General features: G+C 41.1%; 1 protein-coding gene across 2 annotated transcripts in view; it reads right to left on the bottom strand.

Annotated features, from left to right (window-relative positions):
• The window catches only part of NCOA3 (nuclear receptor coactivator 3), a 70,891-nt gene extending 53,000 nt beyond the window's left edge, over positions 1-17,891 (bottom strand). The window contains exons 1-2 of one of the 2 annotated variants that reach the window (XM_051802719.1): positions 17,777-17,891; positions 403-442 (exon numbers count right to left, since the gene is read on the bottom strand). The gene's annotated coding sequence lies outside the window, so the exon portion shown is untranslated. The remainder of the gene's footprint in view (positions 1-402; positions 443-17,776) is intronic. The other variant, XM_051802718.1, reaches the window with a different exon arrangement.
• Positions 17,892-20,875: the final 2,984 nt, after the last annotated feature.

Below are 20,875 nucleotides of genomic sequence, written 5' to 3'. Positions count from 1 at the left end.
AAAGCATTCACATCATCACTGACTTCAGGAAAAAGAAAACTCTGGGATCAGTGGTAGAGAGAATGACAAAAACAAAGGCAGATATAAACACAGAAGGATGCTACCATTCCATCCCATGACTTTTAGAGGAACATCTTTAAATGGTCCAAGTATTCCCCAAAAGCCTGACAGCATTACATACCATGACACATATCAAGGTCAGGTCCTACCATGCATTCCCTCAAGTTTAAGGGAGGTGGAAGACAGCAAACTACATCCCATATTAATATAGAGCATAAAAAAATACCTTTATTTTTCTAAGCTAATTGAAATTATTTTTCTCCCTTTTCCTAACCCCCTACACATCAAGGGTTTATGAGAATGGATCCAGAGGAAACAAAGCAGTCCTGACAGGAGACTTACCTAGCACAGTGTTCTCTCCAACAGAAGCCCATAGGAATGCCTAGGAAGAAAAAAAGCATATGAATGTATTTTAGCACACTGTCAAACTTCACAATCTATAGTTCAGGAATTTCCTGGTCCAAAAGGAATGAGTTTCCTAGTGGCTGGATTTCTCTTCTGTGTAAGTTTTTCCCTTTTGAACCCATGAAAATGAATACTGCTGCAATATTCTGTGGCCCTCAGTTCTGTAGTTAAGCCCCACGCTCTGTGAAAGTGTCAGTTTTTTATTTTTAACCCTGCCATCTGATAATAAGGAGAACACACGAAATGACTGCAGAGGAAAACACTTTCTTCCTGTTGATTTTCCATGACACTTGTGGTTTTGTAAAGATCCGCCTTGTACTGTCAGGCCAAAAAAAGAAGAAAAAAAAAAGATGAGAGAGCACTGCTGGAAATTCTGTTTCTCATTAAAAATACAGAGAAACATGAAGTCCATTATACTCTTTTTGATACTGCACATACCAGAAATACTTATCTTCAAGAGGAAGGCATAACATGACTGTATAATGATGGGGTATCTTCAGTTTTCTAATTTTTCTTTGCAAAACATTACTTAGCACTGGTCTGTTATTTTGCCAGAAGATTTAATTCAGATTTACTTTTTATTTTACTGAGTGGGACAACGATATTAGTTACAGAGTGCCCTCTTCTCCCCTAAGTAAAACACCAGGATAAAGACAAAAGCATCACTGAAAAAAGGACAAATCTCCTAAATCAAGTGCTAGGGATACAGAGTCACTCACTCTGAACAGAAAGTTCTCTTAAATCACCAGTTTCTTCTTCAATGACCACCCTCAGTGTAATTATTAGCTACCAAATCTACATTTCTGGAGGACAAGAATAAAATATCAGAGGTAATCAAGACATGTTAGGACCTGCTCCCAGAACAAGAAGTATTAGTTTTCTCTTTAAGAGTGCATTATGCTTTGCAGAATTGTTTCAGTCAAGATCAATCTTATTTCTATGAAGTATTTAGCAAACTTACCACTTAAGTCAATAAAAGAATTTACAATAAGCAGGATAAAGAGATATGCAAGACCAAGCTCAAAGAACTTCTGTAAGGTCCCAGTAACAAACTCTATAATGAAATATCTGATGTGCCACCCTGGCTTTATCCAAAGCCCAAGTAAACAAAATGAGTTTGAGGCTTTGACAATAAATACATTTGAGTTGTCTTATGTCTTCAGCAACATCTTTTGCCTTCAGGAAAAACAAGTCTTAATAAGACTTAGGAATCCCATCTCCAAGCTTTAACTTTGCATCACATTGGTAAAGTAACACTTAGATAAATATCCAAACTGTAAACAAAGCAAGGGCAGCAACTTTATTTCACAACACGCTTTATTTCAGTGCTTTTAATCAGCGAGAAAGCAACTAAACAATGCACAATTCACAACACAATCCTCGTAGAAGCTGGAAAAGATATTAAGGTTCATGTCAAGTTCAACATGCTCTATTTTTATCTTCAGTCATTAGCCTTCTCATTAGCAGTAACTTAATATGTGAGAAAGGGTTAGGAGCAGATAGGAAGTTATTCCGGTATAGAAATTTATTTATATATTTCAAAAAAAATTTAGCCCAACAAATAGTTCCAATAAAGTTTCTTAGACCCAGCCAACTAATGCAATCTCCCATTGTCCCAGTATACCAAATTAAGGTTTACAGGTTGCTTTAGAAAGTAGTAATTAATTGCTCACTATTTCTTCATAGTCATGGTGTACTTCATAAGTTTGTTTCATTCCAAAATTAAAAAAAAATTCTGGACTCCCATTCTGCTCCAGCTCACAGAGGAACAATCTTCACATCCCTGTAGTTTGACACTAAGGCAACAATTCCTTTAGCATGTCTTTTTTCAATGGTGATATTTGGGATACTGCTTTAAGAGCTGGCTGAAGATACATCTTAAAGCATTGCACAAGATCCAGCCAACAACCCCATGACTGACTTACTGGGAAAGCAGAGTTTACATGAATAGGGAACTATCTGGTTTGGAGGGCAGAACTCTTGCAAGAAGTCTCGGGGATAAGAACTACCTGTTTTTTCTAGAGACAGCCTCAGCACTAGCAGACATCAGGACATTTGTATACCATGGAGATCCTGAAACCTTTTCAGCTGACTGCTAGCAAACCAGTGAATTAGTGGCCCTCTCCGTGTCATTTTGTTGCATGTAGGCAATAACTTAATTTCTCTGAGAGGATTAAACTAACTTCTGCCAATTCTGACATCAGTAATACAGAACTTAATGTTTCCAAGATGACAGTAATAGCTTTTTACCCAGAGCAATAGAAAAGTGTTGTGGTAAACTTTGCCTGGAGCCAATTTAGTTACATCTGGATATATGGCACCAAACCCAAGATAAATTATCCCAAGTGGAAAATCACCAAAATATCTTAATTCTAGAAGCTCTGTTTTCTGCTTATCTAAAGTTATGAAAGCAACTTAATGTTCTTTCTTTTATCTGACTCTTGATCTGTGCTTTGTCCTTCTGTTTCTCTAGAGATACAATCTGGGACTTTGTGGAGTGAAGCAGATTCAAGATAATGCCAAGTTCCAGCAGCCTTTGTTGAGAAATTCCTCTTGCACTTAGAATGAGGAAAGAACTACTAAGAGAGCTGCCAATGAAGACACTTAAGTTGATTGGAAATGTGGGTAAAAACCTTTATACCTTAGGCTTTTACCAGACTTGCTTCAAAAAAAAGATACCAGTGATACAACTTTCCTGGAAAACTTGTTATTTTGGCTGAGCTGTACCTAACAAGCTGTATCCTTTCAGAAGAGTTAACATAGTTCCAGTGTTAAAAGCTGCTTCATCTGTTCTGCAAAACGTGTCTACCACATTGTCTCATTTAGCAAATCTTAATGGAAATTCCTCCAGCTATGAAATACCAGCTATAAACTAAGTGATTATCTCCCTCACTGGAGAGATATTCAAGAAGTGCCTGGACACCATCCTGTGCCATGTGCTTTAGGATGATCCTGCTTGAGCAGGGAGGTTAATCCAGATGCCCCAGAGTGGTCCCTTCCAACCTGAACCACTCTGGGATTCTGTGCTGGTGGCGAATCTTGAATTAGAACTTCAGGAAGTGTTTAGTTCTGCTCCACTCTGCCTCACATTCTTGAAAGTAATACTGAAGTGCACGAGGACTTCCTATGTAAGCATCCAGAGAAAAGTCAGAGCAGTTTCTGAAATCCCTGCCTCGGAGGTGGGACCTTTAATTTAGCATGAATAGGCCAAAAATGCTACCTTAATAAATTAGGCAAGTTAAGCCCCTTTTCAGCTGTTTGCTTTTGTGGGTGGGGTTTTGTTTTTGTTTTACACTAACCAACAGCCCTGGCTGATAGAGCTCAAGTCTCTGGAGGACTGTTAGTTACTTATTTTTTTCCATTGTTGATGCTATGGAGCCAGTGTAAGTCTAGAAGAGAAACATTCCGTTTCACATACAGGCCTTTTTTTGTTTGTTTGTTTTTAACAATAACAGTGCATGAAAATATTTTCTAAATGAATCAATCTGCGGTGAAGTGCCTTGCTAACTCTATTTGGGGAGGAAAAAAAGCCTGAGAGTTTTGCAAGTTTACTATTTCAGAAAAAAAAAAAAAAACAAGACCAGACTGAATTAGAATTACTAAATATCAAGACTCAAAACTTTCAGGGCAGCAAATATGACTACACAAAAGTATCCAACCTTTTGTTCAAAATATTACATTAGAAAGTGGAACCAGCCTTGCTACTGCAAAGAAAAAATAACCTTTGAAGCTGCTAAGGCAATTAGTGTACCTAAGCTTGAGTCTATTTTGGCTATAGCCAGTGCATATATGTTGGAATAAAACACTGCCACTGTCTAGGATCTTAGCTGACCTGCTCTTGTTAAAAGATATCAACTAGCAGCATCCTCAAGAAATCTGTAACAGCTGTAGAATATCAGACTGTTTCTCTCATGAACTCTTGGACAGTTCTTAAGTAATATACTGTAAAATACCCTGAAAAACACAGGTGTAAGGGTGACCCACAAGTCTAGCCTGTTTGCTCTTGGAAAACCATATGAGTGCACATAAAGTGAAATACAAATCTGATTTTGTGGTTAAGCAGATAGTAACATCTGCTCTACAAGAACTTATTTTAATAAAATTTGCATGAACGTGCCTTAAGTAGCTTTGAAGTTACCTTTTACCTGCAGTGTAGCAAAGATGTCACATTCAGTGAGAACTTCCTTTACCACCTGGATGAACTTAGCCTGGAAGTCAGCACAGGCTCCCAGCCCAGTTCAAGGCAGCAACACTGTGGGGGACTGCACAGAGAGCTTTGGGTGATCAGCCTGTACCTCAGACTATAACCACAGTCTCTAGTAAATAATGAAGATACCAGCTCTGTGGCTTAAATCATCTCTCAGTAAATACTTCACCACATGCAATTTGTAGTTGCCTGGGTAGGACTTTTTTTGTAGACAAGGCAGTGCTTTTATATATCACTACATCACATCCCATGGAAATGTCCTGCAAACATCTGTTAAGTGGCACTGATGACAACTGTTCTTCTCTTGTTATGTGGATACACAGCAGCTCATAATGTGTGTTGAAATTTGAATTGACTGCTCACTTTAGTGAGAACGACACATTTATCACTAATGCCTCTTACAGATCACCCTTAATAAAGCAGAGATTTGTCCTAACTCCCTTTTACCAACAGTTTAAATGTACAACCTGATTCCACCTTCTTACCTAAGGTCTAGGCTTGTTATACTGAGAGTGAAAGATGACTGGATTACTAACCTGATATCCTTCTCTCATGTTTTCATTCACTCCTTACATTTAGCTATATCCTGTTAATCTAGAAACAAAAATATCAGCTCATCTATCACCTTTGTGGAGTACTAGCAGTACTCCAAGAATGGAGCTCCCTGGGCTCTTTGGACAACTACTTGTGGAGATATAAAAGACATGCACTTGGGAAATAATAATCTCCAAACCTACAAACTAAAGAGAAGTTAAAAAAACAACAGATGGGAGAGAAGACCAGTTAATACATGTATTTGAAAGGAAGCAACAAAACCTTCTAGCTCCTAGCCTAGAAAGCAAAAGGAGGGATTAGATTGTTCTCTGAATACATTAAGTTCTCAAAATAAGAATTTACCACTTTTTCTAAAAGAAATTGAGAAGTAGTCAGCCATAATATCAAAATGGTTGTTTCTGTTGCTCTCCTACTGTTATTTTAGTCCATGAAATGGTGGAACAAGAAAGAAGAAAGGCGAGCTTACATCCAAAAAGGAAAACTAAACAAAGTGCCACATAAAACACGGGGGCTTTTTACCAGTCAGGTAACTGTTCAGTGTCATTCTAACCCAGTTTTAGTCCAGTGGGTTCAGCCTTATGGATGCAGTGTAATAGAATCTCTTGTAACCTCACACACAAGAGCAACTTCACGAGCCACCCCTTCTCTAGCCTTGCTGTGAATCACTGTGCATCAGAGTGAAAATGCTGCTCAGTGGATTTGACATTCTCTGACTACACACACAAGGATTTAGATGCCAGAATGCATCTGCATGTCTCATAAAAAAAGCCCTTAAGTATATGAAGGTCTGAATTCTCAATACAATGTAGGTTTTCACCATCTTGCCTGAATTTTCATCACCACAAACAGTCATTTTTGCACCAAAACTTCAGGCTTGGCCACCAATTTCAATTTGAGTTCTTCAGTTTCTAAGGGTTCTATATTTTGTTTTTCTTTTAAATATGACAATTTTCACATCATTGAGACTAAATTACTTACGACTTACATCAGAACTAAAACAGAGCCCTCAATGTTCCTAAGAGCCTTCAAATATCTAATGGATGATTACAGAGGATAATTAAAGAGAATATCCTTTCCCTTGACTCAAAAATAAAATACTGTTCTGCATCCCTATTGTTGCTGTTTCAAAGCAGGGTGATGGTTTCCGGAATTGTTTGGTGTAGATATTTTGCTTAAGCAGCAAACACTCCAGGCTACAACTGATGAGTGACCTTGAGACAGCTCTTAGAAGGCAGTTGCCATAGTAACACCACCACAAATGTGGTACATCCTCAGCTGACACCGCCAATCTGGTGCAACAGATCCATAATAAGTACATCTACTCCCTATCAGTGGCTCAGTGTTAAAGGAGGAAGTTAATGGATTTTTTTATTTTTTTTTTTAGAATTATTTAAAAAAATCTTGTGCTGTGGTAGACACTGTGTATGATATCAAGTGACTGAGGCTATATATACACACGAGTCCACATAGTGTGAAATAAAGCACCCTAAAATAATGTACTACTGCAAGTTAGAGGTACTGAGTGTGTTACTGCAGAGAAGAGCCCTCAGCCAAGGAAGTGAGCCTACTGAGGAAACCCTGCAACAGCACCTGAACTTATCTTCTTAGTTATCTTCTTCCAGATTCTCTAATACAGATGAAGTTTCTGGAGCCCTGCTCTGTCAACCTTCATGCAAAATGCAAGTACAATGGATTATTTTCCCATGCCAGAATATTCCCAGTCTCGCATGTGCAACTTCATCACCTTGAAAGAACTTTCAAACCAAGTTGGCACTGAGGAATAGTGTTGCCTTAAAGGGTTTCTCTCTACATAGTGTCCTACTAGTTCTTGTGAGCTCTGAAAGAGGATGAAAAAGGTGACTCATTATTGAAATGTCAATAAAAATGAAACAGAATTGAAGAGTGCTAGGTAACAGAAACATTAAGTAGAACTATTTCTGTTTAAAACAAAAGATTAATGAACAGATTTATACAGTTCATTATAGCAACTAGTAGTCACATATTAAAGTTTACTTTGAAACTAAACTGCAGTTTCAAGACCCTCAAACTAGCAGAAAAGGCCAATCACATACATTTCACAGTGTGTTCATGTTCAAGAGATCCTATTATAGGTAAAACAGTTGTGGATTTGAATCAGAAACAAGTGCTAGGACTGTTCTGCCTCTGCTGAAGTCAGCTCACTTCAAGAGTTTGCCCTATCATAACAGGAAACATTTGTTCAACTTCCATACCAGTGAAACCTGTGTGTCAGCTAAGAGTTAATTCCATTTACAAGTCATACACTTAAAACAAGGTTTTTGGACACTCCAGTCTAAAGAGTCTGGTCCACAGTTAACTCAGTCCAGTACCTGCCCTGCAAACTGCCTGGGGAGCTCCTGCATCCATAACTGCAACATAAAGGGAGATGGAAAACAGAAAAAAACTTCACAGACAATATTAAGCAGACAAACCAGCTCCCCCTCACCCCCAAAAATCAAATTATTTTTTGCAACTCTGTTATAGTACAATTATCAACAAGTCCATTACTGTTATGTGTCACTCTTCCCATTTCCATCACCTGTGGAATTCCAGGTAAGATGGCTATATTCCAAACTGCCCTGTGTCCTGTAAATCTGTGTTACTGGCACTCAGAGATTCTTCTTCTACAAGTGTTCATATAAACATCGAATATTTAGCAATACCTTCCCTACAATAAACAAACTACAATGATTTGTCTTCAGTTGTGCATGCAGTTGTTTATTTTGGCCAAGCTGCACAGGTTAATTTGGAAACTATCTAGACCTAGACATGAAAAGCACTCTTGGTGTAATAGTAAGACAATAGCTGTACACAAAATACATTCTGTACCGTCCTTCCCTCCCCTTTTGTTTTTCTCCATATAAAAAAAAATTAAAAAAATAAAAAAAAATCTCCAGACAAAAAAATTTAACCTTGATCTTGTGGAAGTGAAAACTAGAATTTAAGTAACACTACCATATTAAGCCCTGAGTCTATCAGTGCTGGCAACTATGTCAATCTGCTCTGCAGGTTCAACACTTACCACAGCTATTAAAGATCTTGACTGTTCTTAGTCCTCAACCTAGAAACCAGGAAGTTTCTTACCACCACTGATCACAACACCATAGGAGAAAAGCAATAAGAAGTTCTTCATAACAAAAGCCAATATATTTGTATTCTACAGTCCTGTTAAAAATCCTTCCCCCTAACCCCAATAGCATGGGATTGGTGATCTGAATCTTTACAGAAGTGAGGCATTCAATGGATTGATTCTACTCCAAAATAAAATGATTGCAGTACTTATCCTTTTCAGCAAGTTATTCTGCTTAGCAGTACATTTGTGCTACAGTAGAAAAAAAAATACACCTTAAATGTTTTCATGTTGCTCAACCTCAGTTTTCAGAACAACACACAATAGATCGACTCAATCCCTCCTGACTTCAGTAACATTATGTTTTTAGTGCAGATACAAAAGGTAAGGAGTAACATCATGAGTATCTCATCCAACTCTTCCTCCCACAGGTGGGTAGAGGGGGCTGAATTTGTCCAACCCCCAGGGACCATCTGAGCCTCTCTTCTAGAACACATTTGTTTCAAAAAGAGAATCTTACAGAACTCCATCCAGTTCCATTTTGTTTCCACTCTGGCTGCTCCAGTCCCACCCCACCCATTTCCTTGCACTACCACTGCTGTTTGTGCAACCAGGAGCTGTCTGGGGGGCGGAGTTTGATTTTGGGGTCCAGGTTTCATTGTTGGCAGGAGGGAGGCAATGGATGATTTTGCATTTAAACCTGTTTGCTGACTGCAGAGTGAGAGAGGGAACAGAAAGGAAGCACAACAGCTCTGACTTGGCTCAAGAACTGTGGGAGTGGACTGTGCTGCCTTGGACAGACAGCATTCCATGAAAATGCATTTAAAGGGTTCTGGATTTATATTTGCAGTTAATACTAGAAAGATGACAATCAGTTGTGATGTTGCTTGCTTTTTGCACAATACACTCCCTTAGCTCCCACCCCAGCATTCCAGAAAAAAAAAAATCTCAACCCAATATATGAAGGATTCTTTAGGCCCTAACCCAAAACAGCCCAAGTTAATAATAAATATTTGTAGTGACAGAAAGACAGGACACATTCCAAGTACAGAGTTCTTTAGATCTCTGAAAGGTCAGGGAGCTTTTTAGTAAACAAGAAGAACTTACACAGAAAAGAGCTTCAAGGTAGACAAATGAGGTTGAACCTGTAGACCATTCAGTTTGATTTTCACCATTGTATCTGAAGATACAATGATTTTTAAAATAACCATTACACAGGCTTTAAAGTTAACTGTTTTTACAAAAGAATACTATTAGAACAGGGTGTGTTTCCTAATGTCTTTCTTCCCTTACATATAAAGGCACAACAATTAACATTTCTAGTTTAGCAGCAAACAGTCTTTGTTGGAAAGGTTGGCCCAGAATTACTATCAGAAGGATGAAAAGATGGATTGTCATCCCAGAGTGATCACGTAGCAATAGGAACAGTTAACACAAACTGTAAAACAGGAAACTGGAGACAAGATTAATATAATCAATAGTTGATTTTCAGCAAGCATTTGCTCACCAAATAGCTCGAAGTCTCAGTCAGAACAGGACTTCTAACTGAAATTCCAGCAATATAAGCATGCCTGCATGTTATTAAAGGAAATAGTGGAAAATTTTGCAGGCTGACATCCAGAATGTCTGCGGTTCCTTTTCATATTTCTCTTCTTGCAAAGCAGTTATTAGACCAGAACTTAAAATCTTTTTTTTTTCCTTTTTCTTTTGTGAAGCCTGGAAATTTCCACTGCTTTTAAAAGATTTTTAAAAAGCTTTCTCAAATGTACTGCTCAAACAAACTTCCACTTCTGCCTAGACAGACTCTTTAGTTTAAGGCAAAAATTTCATTGATATAAAGCAGAACTAGGATGAGGGGGAAGGAAAAAAACCTTTGCTCGTGGACCAAAAGCATTGCTTGGCCAATCTGAAATATTATCATCCTGTGTGTTAATCTTGGTAGAGGTCACTTGAGGTTCAGACAGATGGGCAAGAGAAGATGAAGCAGCTGAGGATAAAACTACTTTGCTGCTGTTCATTTGAACAAAAATTACAGTGGATGACAATTCTGTTCCTCTCAAGTGACTGCTCTCCTCCCACTTCCTCAAATTTGCACTCATTTTCCATGGCACTGAGTCCCACTCCTCATCCCTGTTACCTGCCTGTGGTCTCTAGCACAGCCAGTTCAAGCCTGGCAAGTTTGGCAGCACTGGATCTGTCCCTCTCCCAGCCTGATTGATGAGCCTGGAATACACAGCACCTAAGGATGAGGAGTTCCAACACAAACATGACAAGTGTAACACAGGAGTCTTTGAAAGCTTCTTCACCCAGTGGAGGGGTTTTATTTGTTCAGTTTTCTGTGCACTGTTCAGTTTTCTGTGCACTGCCTTTTATGGGGAGATCAAATGGGCATTTGAGGTTAACAGGAGGTGCTGGGTTTGTTCCATTTTATTCAAGTGAACAGTTTGCAGATAAAGTACTCCTGCTTTTGTTGCCTTTCTATGATGAACCTGCCTATGAATCTGTGACTAGATAAATACTTGTAATTCTGATTAAGAGGAGTTTCTCTCAATTACTGCCTAAGAATGTTAGGCCATGTGCTGAGGGCTGTCCACTGAGCCAGGAATCTCCACTCTGAACATCAAAATGATAAAACCAAGAGAACACACAAGATAAAACCAGGAGCATAATACAACAAAAGATGCTGCTAAGCCTGCTTTAGTTCATTGCAGCAAAGATGAACAGAGCACAAAGGGAAGTGCAAAAACAAGTCATAATTCCCTAGTTCCATCTAACCTCTCTAGCCCAGCCTTTATGGGGATAGAAATAAGAGAAGAGGTCTGAAAGCTCTATCCAAGTCACTGGCAATGAAGAAGTTGCAAATTTTTGTTTCATGTCATCTCCTTAAGATGTAAGCTGCTAAGAATGGAAAACACTTTTAAAGTCATTGTTTAAGGGAAATTAATTTTTGAACGTTTACTATACTACTACTTCTTCCATAAGCTTCAAAAAAACAATACAGCATTTCCACATCCTGACTGTATGCACACACACAGCTGTAACACTTCCCAGAGTAATAATTTCCTCAGATTGATGGTAACTAAGAAGTGATTTGAAAGACACATGAACAATCCTGGAAATCCTAAAAGTTAACCAGAAGCTGTTTGATGGAATTTGAACAAAGTTGGTTCATAAGTGATTCTATAACTAAATACTTAATGCTGAATCAGCACTGGAAGTTGGATTTGACTTCATACCATTGTCTAGATGTAAATGACTCAGCTCATCAATATTTGAGCAATGGGAACTAAAAAACATTAAACCCATGCAGTCTAGAAAGGTTCCTTTCTAGACCCACAGCAATAAGTTAAGTTTTTGTCTTTTAAGAACAACAATAAGATGTCTAAATGAAAATGAACTGTTGTTTGTGCAAGTCAAGAAGGCACCTTAACTGTACACCAGAGATCTTTGTCCTCATGAGATTTTTAAAGTTACATTTCACACATTTGGATAAAAAGTAAATAGTAAAATAGTTTCCTTCAAGTTTCCAACATAAGGTAGAAATAGCTGCTTAGTTTTATTATGCTACATTTCATATCTTGTTCTCTAGCTAGAGCTCAGAGTAGTTACAGGTCTGCTTAAGACTTAGAAAAACAAGAATTCAAAGGCTCTCAGATGAGTAAAATGGAAAAAAATCCACCCAAAACACAAATCTCTGCTGTAAGCTTCCATTGCTTAGTCACTCTTTGGCATAGGGAAGTATCAGAAACACTTCAGCTATTCTTCACATTCCCTTCCAAGGGTATGCTCTTATTCTTTTATGTCTTTTTGTAAAAAGAATCAAGTCCCCAAAACAGCACATAAGAGAACCAGAACAATAATTCTGCAGTGGCTGGTGCTGTGAGCCAGCTTTGCATCGTGCCTGTGGAACCAGTATGTATATTTATACTACTTTGTGCAGTTCAGGAAACCATGGCACAAGAAGCAGTCTGCTGGATTTTACCATGCAGCCCATTGCAAACAGGTTTCAATATTGTGCCATCTTGTACCCAGGGAAAGTTATCAGCAGGTTATATTCACAGGCAGTAATTCTCAAGTTTGTCACAACAGTTATGAAAGCTGAGATTTCTAGAAAGACAAGACTTTCAAAGAACCAAGGAGAGGGGTATGGGATGGGTTATTTTTTAAATCTTCACCAACTCTTCCTCAGGAGCTTGATGTGTCAGGACTTAGTATTACAAAAGCCTAAAAGGGACAGCAGGGTTTGTATTTTAATGCAATACCTGGAACTGTTGTGTTAATGTTATCATACAGCCAACTTATTTCACATAAAAGCTGCCAGTGTGAAGAAAAAACCACTAATAATCACTTGAAAGAGTTTCCCATTAAGCATTATGACAGATTCTTTCAATTAAAGTTCTTGCCCTTGTTCTTCATTAGGCAAAGACAACAAGCATTTGTTAGTGTTTAAATTGTGTATAAAAGCATACTATATGACCTGGAATACAGAGGTATTTTTCCTTTAAAATTCCAAACTACCTGTTAATGAGTATAGAGCAGGAAGGACATTTAGCACATCTCTCCTCCTACCTCCAAGAAAACCTCAATTTAATGCAGCACCACATCATACCAACACAACTCTGCCTGTGCTTCCCTGGACACAGCATGGTGACAGCTGAAGTCCTGTCCAGCTTGTGACCAACTACAAAGATAAATGGCTGTTCTAAGATCCTCCCAAAGAGTGCAATATGAGAATTAACAGCCTTGCTATAGTTGCATTAGGAAGAGAGAGGTACTGCATTACAGTTCTGTTGAGCACATGACCCAGACAGACACTGGCATTTGGAAAGAAATGCTTAAAATTAAATTAATCAGGTAAGCTTCAATAAAGTCTTAAGACACTTGTTTTGAACACACACACACTGACCTGCTTTATTCTACACTGGTACACTGGAAGTGGCAGACAAACCCCACCTCTGCCAATTGTTTCCTTCAGCAAAGACAACTGGCAAATAGTCTCTAGACAACAGATTTTGGCTTGCTTTTTTCTAGCCTGGGTAGCTTCCCCAAGAATAATTTTAGTTTCCTTTCCCACATTCACTAACTGCTCTTTGGCACATATTTCTACCTATAGTAACACTCAGGTTGAAGACTCCATTAGAAAGGATTCCCATTAGAAACAATTTAAGAACTAACTGTATTTGCTGAAGGGGGCACCATCCATTCTTAATTCTTTTCTATTTGCAGTGTTGTTCAAAGACATGCTTGTGCTGCCTAATGATAAAATACTCCAGCAAGATTAATTTTTACCATTTGTTTTCATTAAGGGAAAGCCACTGGATCCACAAAGGGTATCACATTCTATTCCACCTCACCTAAAAGTTAATGGGGAAAAAACACGTGAAGCCCTTTGGAGATTCAAAGGGCAAGTTTCATCCACACATTAAATAGCTTTATTTAATGGCATCCTGACCAGGGAGATAAGAGGCAACGTTGCCTTTTCCTTTTGCTCTATTCCCATTGCCAAGGGAAATAAAAAACCCATACAACCACACCAAAACCCAAAGTGTCAGGCTACAACACAACTACCCAAGAGAAACACATAATATTGATGACATTTTTTGTCTTTAGAACAGCAGATAAGAGGAGAAATCATCATAACTCACCAGACACATGCAGAATATTCCACACATGCAAACCTGCCTTGAAAATACACTCCTAAAAGGCCTCCTGGGTGTCCCTGTGATACTGGATTATCTCATTCCATGGCTCTGACACATCTCAACATGCACAGAAACAGTGGAGCCACTGAAGGGTTCAGTCTTTGTGACAGAATGTCCCAGGCTGGGTTAGCCAAGGCTGCTGCAGGTGCTGCTCATTTTAGCCAGCAATCCAGCACTTTGATTGTTCTGCAGCCTCTCCCTTCTCCCTCACCCCCCATCTTCAGGTGCACCTGGTAAGTCAGGGCAGAACTGCTCTGTAGTTTGGCCACATGTGCAACAACTTGGTGAAAAACTGCTTGTCCCTGACCTAACCAGTGTTTTCTGGAGAACTTTTACAGTGGTTTTAGATTTCTAGAACAATCTCATCCATTAAATGCACCTGTGATAGTTTTAGACTTCAAGTCAAGACACTACCCATGTTCTAATCATCAAAAATGAATTTAACCTGGTGGAAAACAACCCTTTAAAACCAAGTTTCCAATAGGGCAATGACCCATAACCTAACAAAGAATGCTTGACCTGAACAGGCTCACATTTAAGGATAAAAGTGACAAAGGTGGGGCATGTGGGTGTACCACCAAAAGCAAAGCAAAGTAAAAAAAAAAACAAACCCCAACACCAACCAAACAAAAAACCAAGCAGCAACCCTCCCCACACATAGAGCAGACAAAGTCAGGGAATACTCAAAGTAGACAGAATGCTTTCTACTCAAAGGTAGACAGACACCTGCAGATCTGACCTTATCACCTCCACTGTTCTAGTGTTGCAAAAGCAGTCACAACCTCAGAAGTAGATGACTTTTACCATACCCCAAAGTAACAGTAACAAACCTGACTTTCCAGCATCTAAGCAAAATGAGCAGTAAAAACAATGGTGGCCCCTTTACCTTCTTCCTCTCACGTCTCTTAAGCAACCACCTTTTCCTTGCCTGTTCACAGTGTCAGAAACAGGGCTGACTCTGGACAACATAAAAGAAAAATGTGTATCTACATCTAAACCCACAAAACCTCACCACCAATAATGCCACACACTGCACACAAAAGACTAAGAATCCCTCATTGCATTAAGTTTGAAGGCAAGGTAATTTTGTTTCACTTTACAAAAAAGTAATTTTATTGGTAACTATCAATTAAAAAAGTCACCAATTAAATTATTAGGGTCCATCTCAAGTATACCTCCCATTTATATGGGGTGAAAACCAACCTGATGTACCTTCTTCCAACTAAATGTAGCATACAAAGATGAGAGTGAGTGGAAACATATTTCATAGCAGACTTAAATCAGCAGCAGGTAAATTCTTTCCCAACTGCCTCTTCCCAAATACACTGCATTTAGAAACATCAATAGGTCTAGCTGGGGAGGAGAGGGGGTAAAACAAACAACCCCCCCCCACAGGCATGCTGCCTCAGGATTCACATTACATATTTTTCACTACCCTCTCATACCCCTGGCATAAAGAATACTATTCCTGCCCTCCCTCACTCCTCCATTTCTTTAATTATAATAACAAGTCAGGGGAATATTTAAGATATTTCTAAATACTCAAAAAGCTTCTGTGCACATAAAACGCAGAATATCCTGTGTCACACAGCCATTCAAGATCACCTCTTCGAGGGAGGCTCATTTAAATGCAGAGTTGAAGCAACCTCCAGTGTCAGACTGGAGTGTCCAATATCATTTTACATGCTACCAGTGGCTTTATTTTGCAGACAAACATAATCAAGACACCTTTTCTTTCTCAGAGTTCTCGAAAAATAAAACCACACACCTCTTTTTCTATGCAGCTGTAACAGAGATTAATCTTGAAGGTTTTGACTGTGATTTCTTGTCCATTATTAATAAAAAACGATCAAAAGATAAGGTTCCATTGTAAAACAGATTTGCTTCTCCTTCCTACTCTGCATTTTGTCTCAGTGATACTATGGAAAAAAAATTGATAACTAGACAATGCAAATTTCCCAGTTAATAAATCCAAAGCCAGGATGAACAAGGGCTACAAAGGAAGAGTCAAAAGAAACCCAAAGCCACTAACAAGCCCAAAACTCACATGCCAAATAAAATCAGTCTGGAAACAGCACACTGGAATCAGGAAAGGTACTTAAAGTGAGGCTGAATACTGGGCTTCTTCTGTCTGCTATCACTTCCCCTATCCCCCAGCCTTCACATCACAGCAGCAAATCCATCAAATCCACTGGTATTAGTTGAAAAACCAAAATACAGTAGTAGTAACAGAGCTGAAAGAAATTCTGAACATCAGTCAGTTGAACAGCCCATACAGTAAATACAATTACTGTATGTTATAATGCACAACCCAGTTTAAAAAAAAAAAAGGTAACAAAACCACAGCAAACAAATAAAAAAAAAAGCCCCAAACCAAAAGAACACGAATTTTTTTCTGTTTCCTCTAAACCCAAGTCTTTATGCTTGGGCTTTCACTCAGACTGTATTTGTTTCTATGAAGGTATCTCGTGTTTATATTTAGAACACACCACTTTGTCTCGTGTAGCAGCACATTGTAAAGTTGGAAATATTTTATGACAAAATACTCATTTTTACAACAGTGATGACAAAATTTTAAGCTTACTGTAAGTGTCCATTTTAACTATATTATAGATGCCACACAGCTAGACATTACCAACCCTCACACTTCCAGATTTGCTGTAGTTTTGTCCCGTTATTCCAGATAAGAGTCCAACACAGTATTTTCTATTAACTTTTATCTAAAAGAGGAAGGAGATGTCTGAATATGAGCTGGCAAACTGAGAAGCTTCTCTTCCAAAAGCAAAGTTGGCTGTGCTTAAGAGCAGGAGCAGAAACCACAAACAGAACCAACTTTAGAACCAAAGAGGATTCTGGGAATTAAGTCAACCTCAGACAACATCCCCACTCGTATTCACCCCATTTATGTCCCAGAGTCACTAAAACCTACAATGGTATGTGACCTCGGGGGAGGGGAAAAAAAGAGAAAAATCTTATCTCCATCCCTCAATAACACAGTTTCGTTAGAGCTACGAGGCAGAAATGGGTGAGAAGCATGGAAATCAACCTTTCATTTGCAGTATTTCTCGTCTCTTTCCTTATGACCAGAGATAAGGAGACAAAAGAAGTCACCTCTGAAACTCACCGAGGCTACGGGATGATAACAAGGGAGATAACGAGGTCTCGGCATCAGATAAACCCCGACGGATGGCGGAGGGGCCATTCCAGCCCGAGCGCTTCACCCACACATCCCTGTGCTCAGGCTGGGAAACCGCGGGCGAGACGATTCCAAAGGCAAACCCACAGCGACCTCCAGTCTCCCGGTGCCACAGGAGGAACCTCCACCCAAAATCACCGGGCTCAGACCCGCATCACACGGCGGCACGGGGAGCCCTCGCCCCACAGCCCTGTCCCCCGACACCGCCCCGGGAATGCCCCTTCCCAACTCAGCCGGCGCCAAAGTTACAATGAACGAGGTACAGCCGGCCACGCACCGCCCGGGAATCCCCTCCTCCCCAGCGCTGGGAACACACCTCACACACAGCCCACCTACGCTCTGCTCCCCTCGGGGAGCCACGTCCGTATGGAGGAGGGGGGCGAGAGGCAGCAAAGAGCCGCCCCCGAGGGCGAGACCCGAGCCGCTCCCTTCCCCGGCCAGCGGGCAGCGCTCCCTCCGCCATCCCGCTGCCACCCCGGCGCCGGGAGCGGGGGGAACACGAACGAGAGCCCTCCTCCCTCCACTCGTTACTCCCTCCCCGCCTCCCTCCAAGCCCCGCTCACCTGGGAAAGGAGCCAAAGCCCGGCTCCCTCTCACCGTCCCCACCACCCTCAGCCCCGCGCCGCCATTTTCCTTCGCTGCCTGGATTTAAATCGGGCCCCGAGCGGAGGCACCGGCGGCGCGAGGCGGGGCAGGCCCCACCTCCCTCCGCGCGCGCGGCATCACGGGATTTGTAGTCCTCGGTGCCGTCTCCGCGCGCGGGGCATCACGGGATTTGTAGTCCCGGGGCCCACCACAGCCTCCCCGGGGGCGTCTGTGGAACAAGGTTCGGTTTGACTCATCCTGTGCCTCGCTTGGGGCCAAGGGAAAAGGGGGCGTGGGAGGGTGATGTCATTTGGGACACGCCGATGTCACCGGGTGAGCGGTGACGCGGTGCAGGAACGGGTGAGGGGGGGATGGAGGGAGGGTCGTGGGGCGTCCTCCCCCCCCAAAAAAAGAAAGGTTACAGCCCCAAAAATTCATGGGAGGGCGTAAAAACAATATTAAAGACTGTAAAGCTTCTCGTCTTTGTATATATTGAAAATGAATGTTAATTAACGTATAAATTAATTTCAAAATGCAACCCTGTATCCTTTGTACATTATGTATCATACACACATTTTAGATCATAGGAAATCCCTACTGTGTATCTCTAGGGTTTGAAAATACAAACTGCAGCTTTGTACGTTTAAATTCAATGATAAAGAGCTGGCAAACGTGAGGGCAGGTGACGGATGTGAAGGGAACAGCAGCGGAGAGTCATCGGTGTTCCGGTGCCGCCGCCCGGCGGCGAGCGCGGGAACTGCGCGTGCGCGGGCACAGAGCGGTTCTGCGGCCGGGACAGCCGCGCATGCGCGCGGCCAGAAAAACGGAGCAGTGGAGCACGTGCTAAGTTTTGGCAACATGGCGGCGAACTAACGCATGCGCACTGCCTAAAACGAAGCAGCAAAACACGTGGGAAGTTCTGGTAACACGGTGAGGGGCTCGCGCATGCGCACTGCCAAAGCCGAAGCAGACGAGCACGTGGTAAGTTATGGCAACACAGCGACGAAGTCGCGCATGCGCGATGCCTAAAATAAAGCAGCCAGACACATGGGAAGTTCTGTCAACAAGGCGACGAGCTCTCTTATGCGCACTGCAAAAAACGAAACAGCAAAACGTGGGAAGTAATGGCAACAGAACGACGAACACATGCATGCGCACTGCGTAAAGTGAAGTAGCTAAACACATGGTAAATATTGGCATGCGCAATTACTTTACTGATGCCCACCAAGTGTGGGCAATCTGGCAACAGAGCTGCACATGCGCAGTGACACCGATGACTCTCTGGCGTCTCCTGCTGGTCAAAAGGCGGCACTACAGGAAGGAACCTGCGCATGCGCAGTGAGCGGGTGGCGCTGCCCCGTTTTTCCCGGTTTTGCTTGTAAAAACAGCTTTGTAAAATCATTTCTGGCGAAAGGTTTATCTTTTTACAGGCTGTCAAATAAAAAAAAAAAAGAAAATCACCCCCCCAGAAAAAAAAAGTTATTTTGTATGTGGAAAGAAACTTTTACAGATGTTTTTAATTTATTTTGTGTTGTCGTTCTTGACCTCTTCATAATATGCTTGATACATTAAGGGGCTTGATGTGGAGTCTTCCCAAAAAAGGGATGTTACAGCACAAAAATGCCTGAAAGTTCAATGGGGGGAAGGGGCCGTGCAAAAAATATAAAATACTAACATTTCTCGTTTTTCTATATATTGAAAAATAATCCTAAATTATATAGAAATTGATTTCTAAATAGAACCTTGTATCAACTGTATTATATATATCGGATCTCGGAGCGTGAGAAATTCTGAATACAGATATATAGGGTCGGAAAACACAAATATAACCTTTTTATCCAATTAAATTAAACAATAAAAGGGGGCTTGAAAGGGGGAGAAAATACGATCGACAAGCGGGAACTAGAAATAGCGCTGTGTATCCGGAGTGGTTTTTTCTGGTCCCTTGGAGGGTAACGCCAAGTCTCAGATTTTGGTTGGGACTCGCGTCCCCCCCCCCGAAAAAGAGGCACATTTGGTTTTAATGACTCGCTGGTGTCACCTGCTGACGGAAAGCGGTGCCGCAACCAAGGTTTCTTTCATTGATACGTGTTACGATTATTAGAAATGATTAAAATTATTAAAACCCGAGCCCAGAATCGCGATTCCTTCCTGGAGCTGACACGATTATTAAAATTACTGGAAATGCCTCTGCCCGAATTAAGGTACAAAACGAGACCAGATGCCAAAGTCAGTAGCACGGGTTTTATTTAATGGGAAACGTGGGGCAGAGAAAGAGAGATAGAAGGAAATAGGAAAAGGAGTTCGGGGGAAGAAAAGAAGTGACAGAGAAAGATTACAATGGAAAATGGATCATCACTCCATGGAACCCGGTGGTGTTCTGTGTGTCTGGCTGTTCTGGTCTTCTTGGTGAAGTTCCCACAAAACACAGAGTCCAGTGGATAAATATCTGTTCAGGGGATTCCAGGTACCTCCCCTGGGGGTGGGAGGGAAGCTTTGCAGTGTCTTGAGGCAGGCTCTGGATTTGTTGCCTCCCTTGGATCGTGTGGTGGTGGAAGGCCTCAGGAACGAGCTGAGGGGATGCTTTGGGGGGTCTTTGGTGGTTTATGACCCTTCTCACGTGAATGTCTCATGTGTAAGTGGCCTTCCTGGAAGAGGGGGGGGTTACTCCTTTGGTTTGGTGTGGAGGTGCTTTAAGAAAGCACCATCACACCCCCAAAACCCTTCTCCTCAGACCTGAGATGATTAGACAACAGTCTTCCCTCAAGTCCTGCTTCCCAGTCCAAATTCCGGTCAGGCTTCGGTGGTCCCAGACAGGCAGTTTCTTCCTTGCAGTTTGACAAGAAGTCTTTCTATGATTGTGGCCATGTTTAACACATTACCAAGGCTTCAGTCCCTCACAGTACGAACATGCAAAGCAGGTTGTGAGGTGGTGCTCTGGCAGGTGAGCCAGTGCTCAGTTCTAGTTGCCTCCCTCAGGAGCAGTCGAGAGAGTTTCCAGTTTGGGGCTGAGCTCCAAAGGAAAAGGCACCTGAAACTGCTTCTTCTGATAAATCCATAAGTAGGGGAGGCTAAAA

The sequence above is a fragment of the Manacus candei genome, unplaced genomic scaffold, assembly GCF_025592945.1.
Source record: "Manacus candei isolate 608988 ecotype Guabito, Panama unplaced genomic scaffold, ASM2559294v1 h1tg000057l, whole genome shotgun sequence".
Taxonomy (NCBI): Eukaryota; Metazoa; Chordata; class Aves; order Passeriformes; family Pipridae; genus Manacus; species Manacus candei.
The sequence above is the reverse complement of the archived record's forward strand: the minus strand, read 5'-3'. Positions and strand labels throughout refer to the sequence as shown.